The sequence below is a fragment of the Marmota monax genome, unplaced genomic scaffold, assembly GCF_021218885.2.
Source record: "Marmota monax isolate L192 unplaced genomic scaffold, Marmota_monax_Labrador192_F-V1.1 WCK01_AAM20220418_F8-fsc00078, whole genome shotgun sequence".
Classification (NCBI taxonomy): domain Eukaryota; kingdom Metazoa; phylum Chordata; class Mammalia; order Rodentia; family Sciuridae; genus Marmota; species Marmota monax.
This window is the reverse complement of record NW_026694865.1, coordinates 7844687-7866266: the sequence shown is the minus strand read 5'-3', so window position 1 is coordinate 7866266 and position 21580 is coordinate 7844687. Positions and strand designations below refer to the sequence as shown.

The 21580-nt window shown below is 35.9% G+C and overlaps 1 protein-coding gene across 1 annotated transcript in view; it reads left to right on the top strand.

Annotated features, from left to right (window-relative positions):
- The window catches only part of Rab8b (RAB8B, member RAS oncogene family), a 64528-nt gene that overhangs the window by 26055 nt on the left and 16893 nt on the right, over positions 1–21580 (top strand). The window lies entirely within an intron of this gene.

Here is a 21580-nt window from a genome sequence, read left to right as displayed (position 1 = left end):
AAAATGGGTCTGGGATGTAGCTCAGTGGTAGGGCACTCCTGGGTTCAATCCCCAGTACCATAGAAAGGTAGAGAGGGAGGGAGGGAGGGATCGGAGAGGAGGGGAGGAGAGGGAGAGAAAGAGGAAAGAAGAGAAAGGACTACAGAGCTAAAGCTGAGATTCCAGTTTAAGGAAAGCTGCTGTTTTCTGAAATTTTCTCGTTCTTATTTAAAAGGATCAATTCCTTTTTTCCTTCTTACTTCCCTCCCTCTTATTCTAAGTACTTCCATTTTTATGCTCATACGCATTATGCTGGCAAATAAATGTACCATGGGAAATGAGAATTTAAACTATCATAGTTGAGTTCATTTTCCCAACCCCCACTTTCTAGGTGTCTGATTATAAGCAAGGTACTATCTGAACTGCCTTTCCCTCATGAGTAAAATGGGGGATAATAGCCCTCACGAAGGCTTGTTTGGTTTGACAATAGTGACAATGTATATTAAGTACCTCGCACAGTGCCTGGCACAAAGTGGGCTTTTGAGAAATGATAGTTGCTTTTATTAATAAGAGCCCATTCTATTACAGCTGTCAGCATCATTATCTATTGAGCTGGGAAGGTCTCAGAATTCTGAGTATCTCGAGGGATATTGTTTGATATCATTATTCAGGTTATCTAATCTGATGCTCCTTTTGTTTGGCTACATTTTGTTCTTTGTACAGTATATGCTGTAGCTATTTTGGATTGACTTAAGCTGTGGTTCTTGGTTTTATAGGCAGTTATTCCTTCATTTAAAAGGTATGATCCCGTCTCATTCATTTGGAATAAGATCAGTTACCAAACTTTTGAACTTGCCTTCCCTGGGCCTTTCTGTTTTTTGCTTCTTAGCCTTAGGCCCTATGGTTCAACGCATCTCAGATGATGGAGGAAGCAGAACCCTTGGCAACACTGTGCTCAAAACATTGGGCATATTGCCCAGGCAGTATTCCCATTATCAAGATTCTCCTTTTCTCCTTTAAGTCTTATCCTCTCTCTTCCATTCTGTGTTTCTTTATGCACAAAATAGCAGGTAATGCTTTTTAGGGGTCTCATGTTGAACAGATATTTTAGTGCCTACTATATGCAAGACCCTGAAATTGTCATGTCTCCCTCTTTCTCCCTCCTTTCCCACCCCATTGAAAAGTAAAGGTAGAGTGACCTTTTCTTGTCATCAATGAATTTTAAAAAGCAAAAGAAAGAAATAGCATGTGACCTTTGGTTGACTTCCAGAATGTTCTTTAGGCCAAATTTTTCAATGTGTGATGCAACCTATGATTATGGCATGAAGTCAATTTTATGTGTCCAGACAAATTTTTTCTTTCTTTTTTTAATGGAGGGGAAGAGAATGGACCAGAACAAAAGAATAGAAAGGAAAGTACAGGGTCCACTGCATGATCAAAAGTCAGGGTCAAGTACTATTTTATGAAACTTTTGTTTCAGTTATGAAAGTATATTTGTAAGGTGTTATGATACAAAAAATATTTCCACACTGTGACTTGGATAAACAAAAGCCACATTTGTTGACTCAGTTTGCAGCTGACGATTCATCTCATTAAAAAAAAAAAGTTCAGTTCTATAGAGACTGCTTTGGCTAGATAAATCCCCACCCCCCCCTTTTTTTTTTTTGAATTCCATGAAAGAAAACTGGTTCTTTGAACTGTCCAGTCTTTATTGATGGAGGGCTTTACTGGCTGTGTTTTGTTAAGGTCTCTTGGGTAATGAGTCTATTGTCTCTTTCCTTTTTTGGCTTCCTGCTTTTTGCTCTTTCTGCATGGTCCCTGGAAGCCATTCTGGTTTTGGGAGCGATGGCAGAAGTTCCCATATAGCATAGAGACATCTGCAACTTACAGTTTTGTGATTTTTGTCCAAGTGTTAAGAAAAACCATGCTTTTTGAAGAAAGTAAAGCTGTCTAAGCCACTGAATTGCCAGTTCTTTTTCCTCACTGGTGATAGCATTTATATTATCCCTCCTAATAAAATTACAGAATTGATATTTATTTCATTGCATATAGATTTTTAAAAATCTATCTAAACCCCTAAACCTGTCTAAATTAATGTGATTTTGGTTAGAATTGAGACAATGGTATCAAAACTTTTCATTTAATTTCATTTCTCTAAAGAGACTTCATTGTTGTTTTCATTCTTCAATGAAGACATGTTTTATGTATGCTTAGTACCATGTTTTGTGATTTGTAATTTTTCTAACAATTTAGATATTTTAATTTTTGTGTGTGTCTTGAACTTTCTTATTTTTATCACGTAAGCTATCCAAATAGGTAACTTCCTTTGCCAGTGATGAATATGCATTCCAGTGGGATCAATTTAGAGATATGTGAACCTGATTGTATTCCAAAGTAGTTAATCAATGTCAAGAAGTATTTATTGAGGGCCTGTAACTTACTTGGCAAACAGGACAAGGTTCCAAAAGAAGTACTGTAAGTAAAAAATAAGTCCCCTGCTTTTATCGGATTTGTCTTTCATTCATCCTTTTAAACATCCATCAGATACCTACTCAATCAGCTGCATACAGTGTTAGGTTCTCTGTCCAATTCTAATTGGGAAGGCAAAACTTATGTGAAAGTACAAAAATAATGAAAAGCCACATATAGTGATATTTATTCTAGATTCTGTAGGAATTTAGGTTATAGAGTGAGCAGACTGGTATACCTGGAGGACAGAAGATAGTTATTGAGTCTTAAATCACTGTCAGGATTCAGATGGGAAGGGTGGAAAATATTCCAGACAGAAGGAGAATCCTACATCCCTTTAGAGATCCCTTAGGGACACTATAGAGTAAAGAATGAAGGAGGCATTTCTCAGATGGTGTGCTAAGGAATCATGAAAGATAGGGTTGAATATATCAGGTGGAGTCTTATACTTTAAGGTGAGTAATTATAAAGTTACATAAACTAAAATGAACCCCTACATCTTCCAGTACTTACAGACTACTTTGGGAGAAGGGCAGGGTTATAAATAACTAATGATGCTGTGAGTATTTGATGGAAGCTGGTACTGTGATGGAAGTAGTATAAGCAAAAGGCTTCCACTTACTATCTGTGTTATGGCTACCTTTGAGCTTTATCAGTACTTCTCTGGCTTGGGGATTGGCAACATCACTGACTCAATGACATACTTCCTTTTTGGAAGGCCTGGCTCCTAGCTTGCTAGCATATGACACTTCGAGATCACCAGATCATCCTGTCCCAAACTGCCCAGTTCATTTTGAAGCTGCAGTATAGTCACGGCTAGGGCTACTTCCCACCTCTAGCTGGGGATCCCACCACATTCCTAGAGAGGTTCCTGAATATACCTCTCTCCTTTATCACCAGGGCATGGTTTGGGGCAAGGGAGAAGGGGTCATATGTATGCACTTGCCCTCCACCCTGGGCTTACAGATTAGTGGTAGAAATGTTTTCCTCAAAGCAATTATTCAAAAATAATTCTTAGTACTATCTCATTTTGATTTTCCACTAATTTCATTTTTCCATTTATCTACTTGTTGTTATTTATGGAAGTGTCAGTCATTGTATGCTGTTAATACAACCCTCAAATCTTAGTGGCTTCCAATAGAATCAAACATTTGATATTTGATTCCTGCAACTGAGGGTTCATTGTAATCTTTGGTCATTTTCTCTCAAATTCACCCCCCACCCCTGTCCAGACTACTGGGTGGCTGGCTTCGGACTAGGCTCAGCTGATCAGAGACATTGGCCGGAGATTGAGCAAGAGGAGATGGGAGAAACCAGAGTATTTCTTCTTTTCCTTTTCTGGCTTTTTCAGCAGAGCCTGTTTGTGTTGTTCCAGCTCCCAATGGACAGACTTACCATGGTTCCATGTTCTTTTTAAGTAACTGCAGGCCTTCAGCTCTAAAAATACCGTCTCCTCCATTTGTCTCTCTGGCTTAAGGGTTGTAGTGGCTTTTTGCTCTTGCTAAATCCACTATCCTCAATTTGGCCCTCAGCCACCTCATGGCTTGTATAAGCAATTCCATGAAATTTCTTCTGTTGTAGATTGGGATGTAGCTCAGTGATAGTTTTTGCTTGCCTAGCATGTGTGAGGTCCTGGGTTCAATCCCCAGCACTGCAAAATAAATAAAATAAGCTTACTTCAAAATAAAGATATAAATATACAAGTCAAAGCCTTACAGGTGTGTGTGTGTGTGTATAAAATGTGCAACATATGTATACATAATATATATCTATGTAATATGTATTTTTCCCCTACTGTTATGAATACTTGAAGTGGTTCTTGTGTTTTGATTAGACCTCACCAAGACATTGTTCTAAAGAAGAAAATTTTCTTTTGTCTTTTATATTGTTTTTTCTAAGGTACAGTTTCAGAAATAGGTATAAAAACAATCCATTATATTACCCAACAAAATTCTCCTATTGAATCAGTGTGATAACAGGATCACTGGATCCAGATTACAATCCTAGCCAAGTCACTATGGCACTATGTTCTTGGCCTCACAGTCTCTCTGAGTAGAAGTATTAATAATTCTTGTTATACCTCCATCTATGGGTTGTCTATGATGATCAAAACAAAGACATATATTATAAACTATCAGGCTTTATTTAGGTGGTGCAGGGAACCTTGGTATTATACCACAGTCTACTAACTGGACATCTTCTAATTTTTTCTGAGCATTTGTAGTTGTTTCCAGCATAATTTATTTCTCATTGTAAATTCAGAATTGGAAAATAAAACAGATTTTAAAAAGTTATGTAAGCATTCATCTCATTTTGGAAGATATTTATATGTATTTAAGAGGTATCTTCAAATGGCCAAGAAGAATTTGACCATTCCCAAACATTTCTGGTTCTTTCTAGTTTTACTGTAGAACCAAGAGCATGTTCCCTGGCAGCATGGATGTTAAAATCCCTGTCACATAGGCTAATATGGGATGCATTTCAGTCACATGAGTAGAAAATTGTCTGTTTGTTCTGTCTCCTGAACGTCTTTAATTTGAGTCTTGCCCTGTGGGGAGAGAGATGCACTCTGACTCAAAACATACCTGCATGGATGGAGTCTATTCTACTTGAAAAGAGATGCCAGGATGATCAGATCCATTTTTATTAATCTAGAAGTAAGAATTTTTTAAAAATAAAATGCTATGCTAAGCATACTCAGAGATTTAAGGAACTAACACATAATTTTCAGATCTACCAAGAGTGGATCCATTTTACTTTCATGATCTAGAAAATGACCAAGGACAAGGCTTAGCTGGTTCTTTCCAAATCCTTTATAATTCATGCAGGTACCTTCAGGATGGACTGTTAGAGTAATTCTCCTGTTAAGTGTCACTTGAGACATAGAATGCTCATCCTTAGCCCAGTTAAGGGAACTCGGGTATTAGAACTAGGAAGTTATGAATTAAAGCCCCAGGTATGCCACTTGCAGTAGTCCCCACTTATCTTCAGTTTTACTTTCCATGGTTTTACTACCTGCAGTTTCAGTTACTCAACAGTAACAGTGGCCCAAAAATATTAAATGGAAAATTATGGAAATTAACAATTATTATTATTATTATTTTTGTGTGTGTGGTACTGGGGATTGAACTCAAGGCTTCCTTCATGGTAGGCAAGCACTCTACCAATGAGCTACATCTCCAGCCCTTTTAATTTCGAGACAGGGTCTCAATAAGTTGCCCAAGCTGACTTTGAACTTCTGATCTTCCTGCTGTAGCATCCTGAATAGCTAGGATCACAGGTGTGCATCATGGCACCCATCTAACAATTCAAAAGTTTTAAATAGTTGTTGTTACTAAACTTTATCATAGGTATGTATAGGAAAAATATAGTATATAGATGCTTCTTGATTTACAGTGGGGTTACATCCTGTTGTAAGTTAAAAATAGGGGAAGTTGAAATGCATTGAATGCACTTGACCTATCAAACATCCTGGCTTAGTCCAGCCTACCTTAAACATGCTCAGAACATTTATATTATCCTATATTTAGGCAAAATCATTCAACATAAAGCCTCTTTTATAATAAAGTGTTGAATATTACATAATTTATTGAATGTCTACATCTAAAAAATATTGTCAATGCACAGCACAGTAGTACCTCATGATAGTGTGACTGACTGGGATCTGCTACTTGTTGCCATGTATTGTCTCTGCTCAGCAGCATGAAAGACTATCATACTGCATATCCTTAGCCTGGGAAAAGACCAAAATTCAAAGTGCAGTTTCTGCTGGCTGTGTATATCAATTTTGCACTATCGTAAAGTCAGACAATTATGAGTCAAGGATCATCTGTATATAGGATTTGATACCATCTGTGGTTTCAGGCATCCCTTGATGTCTTGAACCTACCCCCATGAGTAAGGGTGTACAATTCCATTAGTATGTCATCTTAGACAAGTTACTTAACCTCTTGGAGTCTCACATTCTTTATTGGGATAAGGATGGCTATTGTAAGCACACAATAAATCTAATCTCATCTTGAAATATGATATCATGTTTATCAGACAAAGGACTTTGGAGTCAAGGATCCAACACTCTACAGCTGATCTACAGAGTTTTGCTGAGCTCCTAGACTTTGCTACTAAAAAACTTAAAACTGATGGAGTTTTTAATATTGTCATTATTTATAAATTTATTAGATAATTTCAGTTTTCAGCTAGTCATCAAAGCCCTTATAATTCCAAGGTAATTTCAAACTTGACCAAGACTGTAGTTTATTTACTGGAGTGCTAGGAGGGAATGTGAAGATGATGGCATAGTGAGTATTATTTTTTTTTCTTTTACTGTCTTAAATTTTAAGCCAATTTATTTCTAAACAACAGGAAAAATTGCTATTGTTGTATTTGCCATTTGTAATAGACAAATGCTACTTGTTTACTCTCAGCTTTTGGGTAGTAATTATATGTTTGGTTTTGGAAATGGTAGAATTAAAGCAGTTTCATGTCTTAGGAAATCATGTTTTCTGATGGCTTATCATCTGTTGTTTATTCGTGCTCCTAAGGAACAAACCTTAGAATATTATCTTTAACAAAAACCCAATATGAAGTCAGCTTTTCACGCTATGTTAGTGACTTCTGGCCAAGGTGATCCTTGTTACCCACAACTTTTCATCTTTGTATTCCTTGGTGCCTACCATAGTGTCAGGCTTATGGAGGTGGCCACTAAATTTTTGTCAGGAGGATGGCAAGTTTGAGACCAGCCTTGGCAATCAACTTAGCATGACTCTGTCTCAAAATACACACACAAAAAAGCAGGGTGTGTGTGTGTGTGTTGGCGGGAGGCAATGGGAATGTAGCTCAGTGGTAGAGCACCCCTGGGTTCAATCCCTAGTACCTGAAAAACAATTAAATATTAACATCTGCTTTTCTTTAGTCAACTGGATTTTCATTAAATGTGACTTAAATTTGCATAAGCTAAACCTTATTTATCATATATGGTTAGCACTCTTTAGCTGTATCTTTTATGAAGATAAAATGAGGATGCCCCAGATTTATGTTCTGACTGAACAGAAATTTTGAGAAATTTTGAAAACAGAAATGCATAAACTCCTGAAGAAAGGCTCAAACATGACACTTCTAACCTCAGTGTCATAATTTCATAATATGGACTTCCACCTTCAACTTTGAGGCCTGCAAATGTATATTGCTTATCAGAAGTGGATTAAACATCAGTTTTTTTTTAAACATGCAAAACCTTATTTATTTATTTTTACATGAGCTCTATTATTATTATTATTATTATTATTATTATTATTATTTGCATTAGTTTTTCCTGCTTTCTTTTTTTAATCTCACTTATTCATGGAAAAAACTTCAGTCCAATGTTGTGATCTCCTTTGATTCCAAAATGGCCAGTGACATTTTCCTTCATGCTCCTCATTCTGCTGACAGACCATTTGTGGTTAAAAATACACAGTCATTGTGTTTCATGATTCTTAACTTCTTTGCATCACTGTCCTATGCATTTCCTGACCTAATGACTATGCAGGCCAAACTGGGAACACTAAAATTGTGAGCATCAGATGTGGAAATCCTGCCCTAGGCTTGCCTGGGGACATGCTTGAAATTATAGTGTGTCTGTAAAATGATCATGTGAGTGAATAGTTTTGTTTTTGTTTTTCATATCAGTAACTTAGGGTTACAGTTACGGTGTTGCCAAAACACTTTGGATCAATCACAAACTGGGTAGATGAATTTAACATTGTAAACCACCAACTTTTCCATTGCAGAGGTGAAATTTTCAACTTGGTACTCACTTTGAGGTTTTTTTTCCTTATAGTTATATATGGTAATATTCTGATTCTCTCTACAGAATTCTCCATCCTCTGCACCCCTGAATTTACTTTTAAAATAGTGTGTATATACCTATTTTTTAAAATTCCACTGTTACATAGGCCTTTTGAGTAGAAGGATGAGTTAATATATAAAATAAAGTATTCATTGAGGCCACTTTTGCCCTTAATCTATGTGGGAATTTATCATGATTCTCAGCTGAGCAGCTTTTTAAATCCAATGAGCTCCCTTTATTAAAGCTTGCACTGTTGCCCTTTCCTGTTTTACAGCTGATTAGATTAATTGAGTATGATTTAATGAATTATAGTATGGCAAATTCAGAACTATCTGCATTAATTAGGAACAGGGGATAGCATGGACAAATGAAATTTGTAGATGTTGCCTGTCTGCCTGGGTTTGTTTCTGCAGATGCCTTAGAAATGCACCATGTAAAAGCAAAGTTCACATGTCTTTATCCCTTTCTTTGTTTCCACAGATTCTCTTGCAGATGATAGCAAATAAACTGGAACAGTAGGACTGGAGAATGAGGAACAAATTTGGGCTATTCAGGCTATTTGGTAGATAATGATTGAAGCCTCCAGTTAACATATTCCCTCAAAAATGGCTCCCCTCACCCCTTGCCTTACTTCTCAATGCTGGAGTAGCCATTGAAATCCAAAAAGACCTAATTAGTTGTATTTCTTTTTCCTTATTTCACTTTTATTAGCTAAACTTCCAGCCATTTAATTTCCCTAAGTAATCTCAATAATGATGAAAGCACTAACAAATAAAGAACTAATAATAACTATCTAAATAACAGTCTTCTTTTTCAGATGGAGTGTGTGAATTGGTTGTTTGTTGTATCTTTTAGAACCTCTCTCACATGAAAATATTATATTCAGTGCTATGATTTTTGCAACAGTAATTCCCCAAACCTATTTTAATCTAGAATTTGAAGTGTACTTGTGGTGAGTACTATTTCAGTTATAATATGCTTAATATTTTCTTCAAATTTGCTTAATGCAAAGATAATGTAAGAGTAAGTGAAAATTTTAAGTTCCTAATTTTGAAAATCATCCCACATGGATATACTTACCCTCATAGAAACTGCCCTACTGTTTTACATGTTACTTTCCATATGTGCGAATTTCTACGTAGTTTTGGATGTCGTACATTTTATGTTTTGCTACTTTTATAAGATTATAGCAAATATTTTTCAAGTTTCTATATAATCTTGGTAATGATCAAGGATGCCTTTTAATAGCTTCAAAACATTTTTTTTTTCATGGTGGATAAAATATGAGAGTTAGGCAAAGCCTTTTTTAAGGAAGTGTGCCTATATTTGCCTAAGAGAAGACATGATTCTTGATTATTCAGTCCCAGGCATTCTGTTGTAGGACATAAGGCCATTGCTCTCTGGGTCCCAAGGTCGGGCTAGGGACTTACAAATGTGTCTTTTATCTCACATGCCTCTTAATTGGGGCAACTACCTAATGATGACTTGTTTAAAAAGTATATTTTCTAACTTTGTAAACCCTGCTTGTGAAAGACAGGTGCTCACAGACATTGAATAACCTTTAACATACTTCTCCAGGATTTAGAAAAAACTGTAGTTTCAATCTCCTCTTTTCCCAGGAACACTTAACCACTAAGCTGTATCCCCAGACCTTTTTTTATTTTTTATTCTGAGACAAGGTCTTGTAAGTTGCTTAGGGCCTTGCTAAATTTCAGAGGCTGGCTTTGAACTTGTGATCTTTTTGCCTTGGCCTTCCACACTGCTGGGATTACAGGCATGCATCACCGTGCCCAGCAATCTCCTCATTTTATGCTTTGAATATAGTTGTTACTCATTCTTTGTGTATTTAAAGTTTAAAGAGGCAATGTAGCTGGGGAACAAAGGCGACAAAAGAAAATGTAATGTGTTCTAGCTCCATCATTGGTCCAGATTTCATCCTTAGGTCTGAAATTTAGATTAGATAGGAACTTAGATTTATCAGCCCAGTTGTAACATTGTATTCTGTTTTAAAAGGTAAACCAAGAAAGTAATAGCAGACAGAATCCTTTAGCACCTAGCAGGACATACAATCCTAGCTACTTGGGAGACTGAGGCAGGAGAATCACAAGTTTCAGACAAGCCTGGGCAACTTAACAAGAGACCCTATCTGAAAGTAAAAAAAGAGCTGAGGATGTAACTCAGTGCCAAAGCACCCCTGGGTTCAATCCCCAGTACATAAAAGGAGGGGGGGGAATCCTTTAGCTTCCCACTAAGTTAAAAAAAATCTTATTTTAAGATGAATGATCACATATATAATTACGCATAATTGGATCATAGAAGTGTTTACTCTATGCATGGAGGTTATAGAGTTGTCAGCTTTATAAACTTGTATCATAGGGGATTGTGCTTATAAATCCGGTGATAGAATTATTAGTAGTTTTTCACTTTTCTTTGGGAAAAATTATATGCTGTCTGTGCCATTTTTGTTGATTTTTGTCTGATCCTTTACTTGCATATATACTCATTTGTTTTAATCCATCTCATTATCAACAGCTCATTGTAATTATCCATCTGTTGCACTGGCTGCAGTGAGCTGTAAGTGCTGCTTGATTTTATTGTACTTTTGAGATGTTGACGTTGGTTTTGATCAAGAAAAGGCCCTTGTTAAGTAGATTCAGAGCACTGTGAGTTCAAAGTTAAAGTTTGTTCATTTTATACTCTCTGATCGCTCTCCTTTTATTCACTTTGTGGATAACAAGCTTTTAAAGGTTTCATCTTTTAGGATCTTATTCTAAAAGTGAACAAGATATCATTTGTTTTTAATTAATTTAGTTCTATTTACATATGATTTTTCCATATATATGTTAATATTCTATGTAGTACATGTATGAAGATATGAATTAGTGTGAATATTTGTATACAACCAGAGATATGAAATTTTTTTGCTCTGTATGTGTAATATGAATTGTAATGCATTCCACTATCATATAAAAATAAAAAACATATAAAGTAAATACACATACATACATACATATACATGCACTTTTTTTTTTTTTTTTAAGCTTTCATTTACCTCTAAATGGAAAATATGATACGTTGTAAATAACAGGGAAGATCCGAAGAATCGGTTTGACGGCAGTTTTGGTGCAGCATCATTGGAATGTAGTTGTAATTTTTTCCAGTGATTAATTCCCAGTGATTTGGCTGTGTGATTTTTTCCATAGCAACAGTGTGTGAAATTAGGGATTTGTTTTTTATTTTATGTTCATTTTTCGAAGGACTCCAGTTTTCCTTTCACCTTAACTGAAATAGGCCTGACTCTAAGTTGCCAAAGTACAGACAAGGAAATTCCAGATTTAGGAAGGTGATGGTGACTCATACTAGAGGGGTTTTCCTTCTGTGAAGGTATGATTTCTTGGAAACAATAGATAGAGCAGAGGAGATGCAACTGGTTTCATTTTGGAACAGTTTGGTTCTTGAAAAGGTCATGAATTAACGGTGGGGACTGGATGAAAATTGCAGAGGCCTTCTGAACTTTCATCCCCCAGGAAAGGTTGGTTCACAAATAAAGCCCTTTGTGAACAGAGATCTTATTGATGGCTAAACATGTGCTCATTGAGAATCAATAAAATCTTCAAGCTCATTGCTGCTTCCAGATTGAGTAACACTTGAAACACATTTCCTTTTGAAAATGCAAGATTTGCAAAAGAAACATGTCATGCATTCACTTGGCCACTTTGTCTCTTGTAATCAGATTTAAAATTCTCAGTGCTTCCTAGGTGTTTCACCATATGTTATTTGAGTCGTTATAGCTATATTATTACTTTATTTGCTATTTCTGTCTTTCTTAGTACATAGTCATTGCCATTTGGTATATAATGATTTATTTTGCCCTTTATTTCCCAAGGATATTTTAAGGGTTAGATTAGATTTTAATTCTATAGGTTAAATTTCTGTGAGACTCTTAAGTATTAGACATCATTTAAAACTATACTTAACTGGGGCTGAGGGTGTAGCTCAGTAGCAGAGCACTTGCTGTGCATGTGGGAGGCCTGGGGTCAACACTCAGCACTGCAAAACAAACAAATAAATAAAATCATACTTTACTGTTTTTCTATTTGTCATTCATTTTTATAGACTAAGAAAAATTAGTAATTCCTTCCTAATTTATAGAATTAATTTATATAAGTTTATTATCTCTTGTTGGTATGATAAGCTCTTATGACTATAGCTATCATATGAAGAATGCCAAGAGTTAAATTTAATTCAGTAACAAGTAGGAAATTCTGAAACAGTGTAAAGCCGTTCAGCTTTTTCATCAGGAAGTGATAATGTGTATCACTGTTGATTTCTACCATAAATGGAGGTTTTATTTACAATTTTCTACTCATAGACTAGAAGAATCAAAGAAATCTTAAAAAACTTCTAGTCCTTCTTGGTACATCAGGTGTCTTTTTTAAGGGAAGTTATATTTGCAGACAACTTGTTAGTCCACCTTAAAAAAATTTTCTCCATTTCCTCCTCTATTGAATTTAAATACACCAATAGACATATTTGACTGCCAGTAGTCATTTCACACTTGTTAAAATGTTATCTAAAGTTACATGTAATGTGTTTCTCTTTTCTAACTTTAGACTTTATCATTTTCAAACTAAAAAACAGACCATACATTTTAATATAAACAAACAAAAAATTAAACATTCTAAGTATGTGCAACAAAATTGATATTTGGTAAAAACAACTTTCAAACTTTCAGAATGTATATTTACAAAAAGAACACTGTCTTAACCTCCTCTTTCAATCTAATTTTATTTATTTATTTTTATTTATATATGACAGTGGAATACATTACAATTCTTATTACACATATAGAGCACAATTTTTCATATCTCCAGTTGTATACAAAGTATATTCATAACAATTCGTGTCTTTATACCTGTACTTTGGATAATAATTATCATCACATTCCACCATCATTAATAACCCCATGCCCCCTCCCTTTCCCTCCAACCCCTCTGCTCTATCTAGTGTTTGTCTATTCCTCCCATGCTCCCTCTCCCTACCCCACTATGAATCAGCCTCCTTATATCAAAGAAAACATTTGGCATTTGGTGTTTTGGGATTGGCTAACTTTACTTAGCATTATGTCTAATTTTATTTTTATTCTTATACAATTTCTCTGAGTTTTTTTTTTTATTTTGTAAAAAAAAAAACAGTTTAAAGCTTCAGTCTATGACTCATTTTTTAATACTTTGGTAATCCATTTTTCTAATTTGAGATTTCAACTAATTATCTTAAAGTCAGCTACCCTAAAATTTCATTATTCTCCTTGTTTAAAATAACACACACACACACCAAAAAAAAAAAAAAAAGCAAAATATGTCAGAGATAATTCCCAAACTGTCAAGATGTATCTATAATGTGTCTTCATTGTTAATAATAAAAATCTTGAGTAAGGAAGTGAATGTAGCATTTCTTTAAAGTGAATTTCAGTATCTGGGAAACTTTCTGGAATATTTCAGAAATGTAAATAAACAAAACACATAACCCATATTCTGATAGCCTGGGATCGCAGATGTTTCCAAATGTTCTTTTGAAACAAAGTACATGTTTCTTTCTTTTAAATTGTAAAAGCAGAGTGTTAAATTTCTGCTTCTTAAAGTGGGTCACAGGGGATTAATAACTCATGTTGAAATATATGCAGTGCTCTTAGTAAACCTGGCCTTGAAATCTTGCATTGCCATAATTCGTGGTAAGGCTGAATGGCCCCCAAATCTGATTCCCCCCACCCCCATGATTCTCATTACTATAACAGTTGGACTTTGTACAGAACTTCAGTGGAAACTAGGTGTAGAAGAGCTCAGTTGATGGTTTCTACTGTTTCTCCACACTTGACTTTCCTGGGCAAGCAGCAGACTTTCCCAGTGAACCAAGAGAATCCCAGAAATCTGTGTTGTCCTAAGCCACAGTACCCACAGGGCAAAATACATCAAGTCACAGCTTGTGTCGAAGGTCAGGAGAGCTGGCTAGCCTGAGTGAGTTCCCAAGGCCAAGAGAAATACTCTTTCCCACACTCTAGCAATGGTATCCTTTTACACATTCACAAACCCAGGGGCAACCTCTCTGTTCTTTTTGGGTTGGGAGAAGGTTATGTTATTTACATCTGTTGACTAATTTGACTTTAGTGTAGAAGAGTTTTGTCTGTCTGTTGCTTCTCCATGTTAAGTGGTTTTTAATATGTAAAGTGAAAAAGCAGAGTTCTGCTCATTCAAGCTCCTTTTTCCTGTGAGTTCTGTCATCTGTGGGTTTGGGCCAGGTTCAAAGTTTCCTTCTCTCTATTCTGCTAGCTAGGCCCTTCCCTCCAGCTGCCTTCAGCTGTACCACTGGTTTCTGAGAATTACTTGATAAGCAGTTCTCTGGGTAAGTGCTTGCCCCATTCCCTCACTAAGCCTCATTGCCAGCTCTCCTGGCCTGTGGGTCACCCCGAAAATGCAGACCTCAAGAACCACTTTGCCTCCTTCTCAGAGGTACAGGGCAGAGCTCCCCTCCCCCTCCTCCCACCTCAAAGGGAAGGAGTGATGGGTTTTCCTCCTTCTGTCATTGAATAGAAAGTAAGAACTTTGTCTCTCCAACCCCTGGACACCCCATCTCCTGATAAAGTGCAACTTCCAACATAGTCACTCACCACCCCCACACAGGTCCTCTTTATGTATTGAACTAGGGTAATAGTGCCTGCTTTTCTCTCCCTTAATCTTCTAAGCCACCTTTTATCACTAAAGTTTGGATTGATATTTCTACTACCATTAATGTATGTATGCCTCCATTGGCCAGTTTTCCAGATAACTTATATTTGCTTTAAAAAAAAACACTTGAAAAACATCAGGCATATAAAAGTATAGCTAATACAAAACACTCCCCAAACACTCCCACCATTTGACTTTAGAAATAATAAATTATAGATAGAACCAAAGTTCCTGTGAAACCTCCTCATCTTTTTCTCTCCAGAGTTATCCTTAACTTATTAATAGTCATTCTTGTACACGTCTTATATTTCAATTACATATCTATATCTATATCTCTCTATATAAATGATCCTACTCTAATTACATATGGCATATATATGTACATGGAAATATAAAAATGATATAGACTTTGCTTTTGTCACTTTTTATATTTTTAAGAAATGTTTGTATATATCTATCTGTTTTTTTTTTTCACTTAACATTATGTTTTTGTTTTTGTTTTTAATTCAGCCATGTTGATAGATGAGGCTTTTGTTCATTACCCCACTCTTTATATACTCTTTATATACAAGGTACTCTCCTATTGGTCGACAATTTAGTTGTTACCAATGTTTTCCTATGACCTTTAAAGAACAGGCATCCCCAGCAAGACATGGACATTCTTGTTTGTGTCTCTTTGGGAAACTGTGATCTTTAAATGCCAAAATTTTATTGTAACCCCTTTTTGTACCAGTATTTGTGAATCTGAGTAAATTGCCACATCTATCTGAGCCTCAGTTTTCTTAGCCACAAAAAAGACTACATTAGACTAAACAATCTCTAAGGTACTTTCCAGGCCTTTAATTCTATGATTCTCTTTCATATTTTCTTTCCAGCCTTATTTACATAAATAATATATAATGGTTTTGAGCAACCAGTTAGTGTAAAAATCAATTCAGATAAAATAAAAATCTTTTAGTGCCGGGTTTAGTGATGCACACCTGTAATCCCAATGGCTCGGGAGGCTGAGGCAGAAGGATTGAGAGTTCAAAGCCAGCCTCAGCAACTTAGCAAGGCCCTAAGCAACTCAATGAGACCCTGTCTATAAATAATATACAGAAAAGGGCTGGGGATGTGGCTCAGTGGTGAGCACCCCTGGGTTCAATCCCCAGGTATCAAAAAAGAAAAATGAAAAACTATTTTTTTAAAGAGTGAATGTATGTGTTTTTTAATTCATAATGAAAACGGGTTTGGGAATGTTTTCTTACAATTTGGATTCCTGTGTTATTGAATAGATAAATATTACTGAGGAAACTAAGTCTGCTTTATTTATTTATTTATTTATTTTAATTTTTAATTTTTTATTGTGGGTTGTTCAAAACATTACAAATTTCTTGACATATCATATTCCACACTTTGATTCAAGTGGGTTATGAACTCCCACCTTCACCCCATACACAGATTGCAGAATCACATCAGTTACACATCCATTGATTTACATATTGCCATACTAGTGTCTGTTGTGCTTTAAATCACCAAAAAATTAATGTTGGGCATATTTGAGCAACATAGAAACTGCTTTGGAATCTTGTTTCCTGACTTGGATGTTGACTTGTATTGCCAGCTGGGTTGGCCGCATGTGGCTTGGTGGGTCACAGATTGCTCCATGAGTCAGGATGACTCAAGGCTATCATTTTAAACACGAATTATTGTGTTATATGCTGCCAAAAAATTGTGATCTTTCAAGGGGTATAGAAATGTGAAGAGCTTTTTGACCCTAAATATAATCCTTTCAGAAGCAATGTTTCTTTTTAAGGTTATCATTTTGAACATGAATTATTGTGTTATGTGCTGCCAAAAAATTGTGATCTTTCAAGGGGTATAGAAATGTGAAGAGCTTTTTGAGAGCCCTAAATATAATCCTTTCAGCAGCAATGTTTCTTTTTAAGGTTATATACTCCTTAAAAATAAATTGTAACCTCACTACCAAGACAAGCTGTGGTTCTTGCTACTCTCTGCGTGAGAGTCACCTACTTTTCAGTTTCTAATCATTCAGGGTGGGGAGACAAGCAGGCAGGCTAGAGGACTCTCCTGGCTGTAGCACAAGATGTCATGCATCTGCTTGGGTTCTTCATCATCTTTTTTTTTTTTCCTTATTATTTTCTGATTCTTGACTGACGCTAGACAAAATTATCCTCAGAGAAATACTACAGTTTATTGCTAAATGTAATAACATTCATGACAGAGTCGAAGTGAAAACTGTTATGATTTGTTCATTTCATATAGCTGTGAATATAAAATTTTATTAATTAGATTTGAGTAATATTATAGGTTGATGCCAGCTGCCTTTCCATTCTTGCTGTTTTTAGCAGACTTTTGGATTGGGGGAATGACTGAGCTCCAGGGATAGGCCTTGATTAATCCAAATTTAGCAATAGATTTAGATTAATCCAATCTTGGTAACTCCCTGTGGCAGTGATTGGTTCAGGAATTCAGCTTTTACCCCACAGAACATGGTATTCCCAAGGTTAACATCCAGAAATGAGAGTTGAAGGAAAAATCATTTGAGGCTTTGGGGAAAAATATTCTCACTTTTAGGAGGCCCAGGAAAATAATATCTTTTCTTCTTAGTATTGTTGTTGTGGTCAGGAACTGCTATCAGTAAGAGAATAAAATTGATACTGCTAGGAGGACAGAGCCTAAGAGAGGCACAGAAAAATGAGCCAAAACTATTAGATTACACCCTGAACCCCAATTCACCACTTAGCTTGTTATATGAGTCAGCAATTTACCTCAAGCTAGTTTGATTTGGGGTTCCTGTTATTCACAGCTAAAAGCATCCTAATTGATATAATTTTACTGTTTATTATTCTTTTAACCCCTAGAGTAGCCTCAGAAAATTGCCTTTCTTTAAATATTAAACTTAATGTTTGAATAATAATTGTAGTGTATCCTTATTTTCTTCTTAGAACAAGATTTCTCAGCATTCTAACTTGTTACTTTAATATATTAAGAAAACTGTATTTCCAAGGTTGTTTTAGCCATCTTCACACTTAGTAGTATTTAACCTTCATTTAAGTATGTATTTAACCTTTAAATGTCTACTATATACATGTTTCTGTGTTAAACTTAACTTTCTAAGAGAATATGGCTGAGGGGCTGAGGTTGTGGCTCAGGAAGAGCGCTTGCCTAGCATGCATGAGGCACTGGGTTTGATCCTCAGCACCACATAAAAAAATAAAATAAAATAAAGGTATTTTGTCCACCTACAACTAAAAAATAAATGTTAAAAAAATATATAGAGAGAATATGGCCTTACTTAATTTGAGAGAAATTGAAGAGCAATATGTTAACAAACCTCACTAACACAGGATTAAATCACTGTAAAAGCCAGGTATTGAGGCAGGGATGGACATGGCTGAGTGAAGAGCTGAGGAGAGAAGGGAGAGAACAGCATAGGTGGAGTGACATCCTTAGGCTACAAAGTAAAGTGATCACTCAAGAAGAGGAAAGGAAGTATGGAGCTCACTGAGAAACCAAAGGCCTAAATTAAAGATTTGATGATGCAGTGCAGGAAAACAGTGCGAGTGGGAAAGGTTGAAATTGCCAGGCTCAGGAAGTTAAATCTCACCTTCTTAATTCACCTTCTTTAATGTGTACTGACTCTACTACAGAGATTATTGAAAGTTACTCTGGCAGAGACATGTAGGTGAATTAGACCAGGAAGAGGTTGGCACAGTGTTCTTGGAAGCCATTACCAATAATCCACATACGAAGTGACAAGAGCTATAGGATAATAGAATCTGAATTCTACATGGAATTTCAGAGTTCCCAGAGCTGTTCACACACATCTAATTTATCTAATTAGATCCTCTTATCCCTTTTTATGGATGGGGATACAGAGGTATAAAGCAGTTAAATAATCTGTCCCCAAATTGTCAGTGATGGGGACCTAACCTATAATCTAAGCCTTTTGACTTTCCAGTTCAATGCTTTTCAATAATCTTAATATGTTCCATTTTTAGTGAAATTCCTTCATTGTGAAAATGGTACCTCTTTTAGGTTCCTGTTTGCTTTCTTCCATATTTGCTAACTTGACTTGTGCTCGACAGCACTTGTTTGTCGACTAGATCTTGAAAGCAGCATAAATAAAAAAATCTAAATGCCATAGTTCACACTTACAAATATTAAAGCTCTGACTAGTGTGAAGATAGTTAAATATTACCATCTTTTAGAAATTCCTCAAATAACAGAAAGGCAATACTTTTAACAAATATAAAAGTAAATAAGTAAAATAGGTCAGGAGAAAATTTCTGAAATGGAGAGTGAGACTTTAAGGGAACCTCAAAATGACTTCATTGAATGAAGGTAGTAAAGTAGTTGCCTTTGATTCCTCAACTATGGGCAAATCAACCTTGAAAGACCTGGAAGTACCATTTTAATAAGTCAGAATAAGGTAAGTGTTAATCTGAACATACTTTTTTTCTTTTTCCTCCAGCATTGGGGATTGAACAACCCAGGGCTTTGCACATGCTAGGCAAGCACTCTATCAGTGAGTTACATACATTTATAGATCTTTTATATTATTTTGAAACAGAGTTCACTAAATTGCCTAAGCTGGCCTTGAACTTGTGATTCTTCTACTCAGCCACCCAAGTAGCTGGAATTACAGGTGTGCACCACCTTGTCTGACTTGAACAGGCATTTTGATTTATATATATAATCTTTTACTTAAAATGTGAATGAGCTATGTTAATGATGAATGTTGGACGTTTGTCCTTTAAGTTATTCTTCAGGTATGCTCTAGACATGTTGAAAGTTATGATTTCCTCCTTTCTTGGTGGTTTTGTTAAAAGAAAAACTTTAGACAAATTAAACTTAATGGAGTTTAATTGAGTAAAGAGCAGGTGATGAATTTGGCAACTCCTAGAACCAGGGACAGGTTCATTGAGACTGGGACTACAAAGGGGAAGTGACATACAGAAAACAGAAGCAAGGTACAGAGATAGCATGATGGATTAAAACTTGGCATTTGCCTTAATGAAACCTGATTTTACTAAAGCTTGGCTGCTATGATTGCCTAAGACTCAATTATTTGTTACAAAGCAAATTCCTAAGTTAGGTTTTTCAGTTTGTTTAGTACTGAATTAGGTTGCAGTTTCAGATACAAGGACTACTAGAAAGGAGGCTTTTTCAGGCCAAATTTAGTTTGATTTAAGAAGGTTAAAAAAAACACATATCATGGACTGGGGCTGTAGCTCAGTGGTAGAGTGCTTGCCCTGAACGTATGATGCACTGGGTTCGATCCTTAGCACCACATAAAAATAAATAAAGATATTGTAACTCTCTACAACTAAAAAAAAAAAAAAATTTTTTAAATACTTATGCTTTAAGAAAAAACATATCATAAAATTTGCACTTGGCAGTTTTTAAGTGTACAGTTAAATGGTGTTAAGAAACATTTATTTGAGTGCCTCCCATGTGTTGAGCACTGTTCTTGTTGCCACCAAAAGGAGGTAAGGGTAGAGGAGGGTCTCTAAGAGGGTCTTTTATTACACCAGATTTGGAGGTATGTAAAAAAAGATGAATCACAATAAAAATCATTGCTTATTCAGTCTGAAATTAGTGATGGTAACAATAAATTCTGTGGGATTCTAGCAATAACATTTATGCTGTGGAAGTAAATTTTTGTCACCACCGCTGATACTGCAGTACTGAGGGAGGTACCTTAGAAGTAATGTGAACCATGTAACCTGGGGATATTGGGTATCGGATTGTATTTGTTAGTCCATGGTTATCAGTGAGGGGAATGAATGATTAAGAGGCGACTTTTTAGATTAGCCTGAGTGTGATTTTTGTCTTTGTCAGGATTTACAAGAGTACCTAAAAAGGCTCTCTAAGGGAAAAGTACCACTAAGAGAAGAAGTGGGGGGAATCCGATTGGTTTAAGCCTGTGGTATTTAAAGCTGGAGATGAGAAGCAGCCTCTTTGAGTACTTTCAGTCTCTAGATTAAGGAACATACCTATTGAAGGCCCTCACCTCAAATGCAGTTAGTGTTCAAAACAATCTAGAAGATGCATCATTTACATGTTTGTTTGTTTGTTTTTTTCAAAATGTCTTAGAAACCACTGTGCAGAATGCAAAAGAATAGAAAAATCTAAAACAAAGCTGAGTAGCCAGATGATAAGCATTTAGCAAATTGCTACTGGATTGTATTCACCAGATGATCTGCTCGGAAAGCTAATTCCTAAAATATGACAGAGCATGCTGATAATTGTTAAAGGCTGTGGCTGTGTGGTTTTTTGTAGTAGAAATCCATAAATAAGTTTTGAGCTACCAGAATGAGGGGAAGTATATGAGGGAGGGGTTGAACTTTTGAAGTGTCAGAGCCCCAAAGGACTTTCACATGGCATCTATCAGGCTCTGTTGAGCATTTCATAACTCTGGCTTCAGGTTAAAAATCATCTGGAAAGCTTTAAAAATGCTAGTGCCCAGGTTCCACCCTTAATATGTTAAGACAGAATCTGAGACTACAAAGGGGAAGTGACATACAGAAAACAGAAGCAAGGTACAGAGATAGCTTGATGGATTAAAACTTGGCAT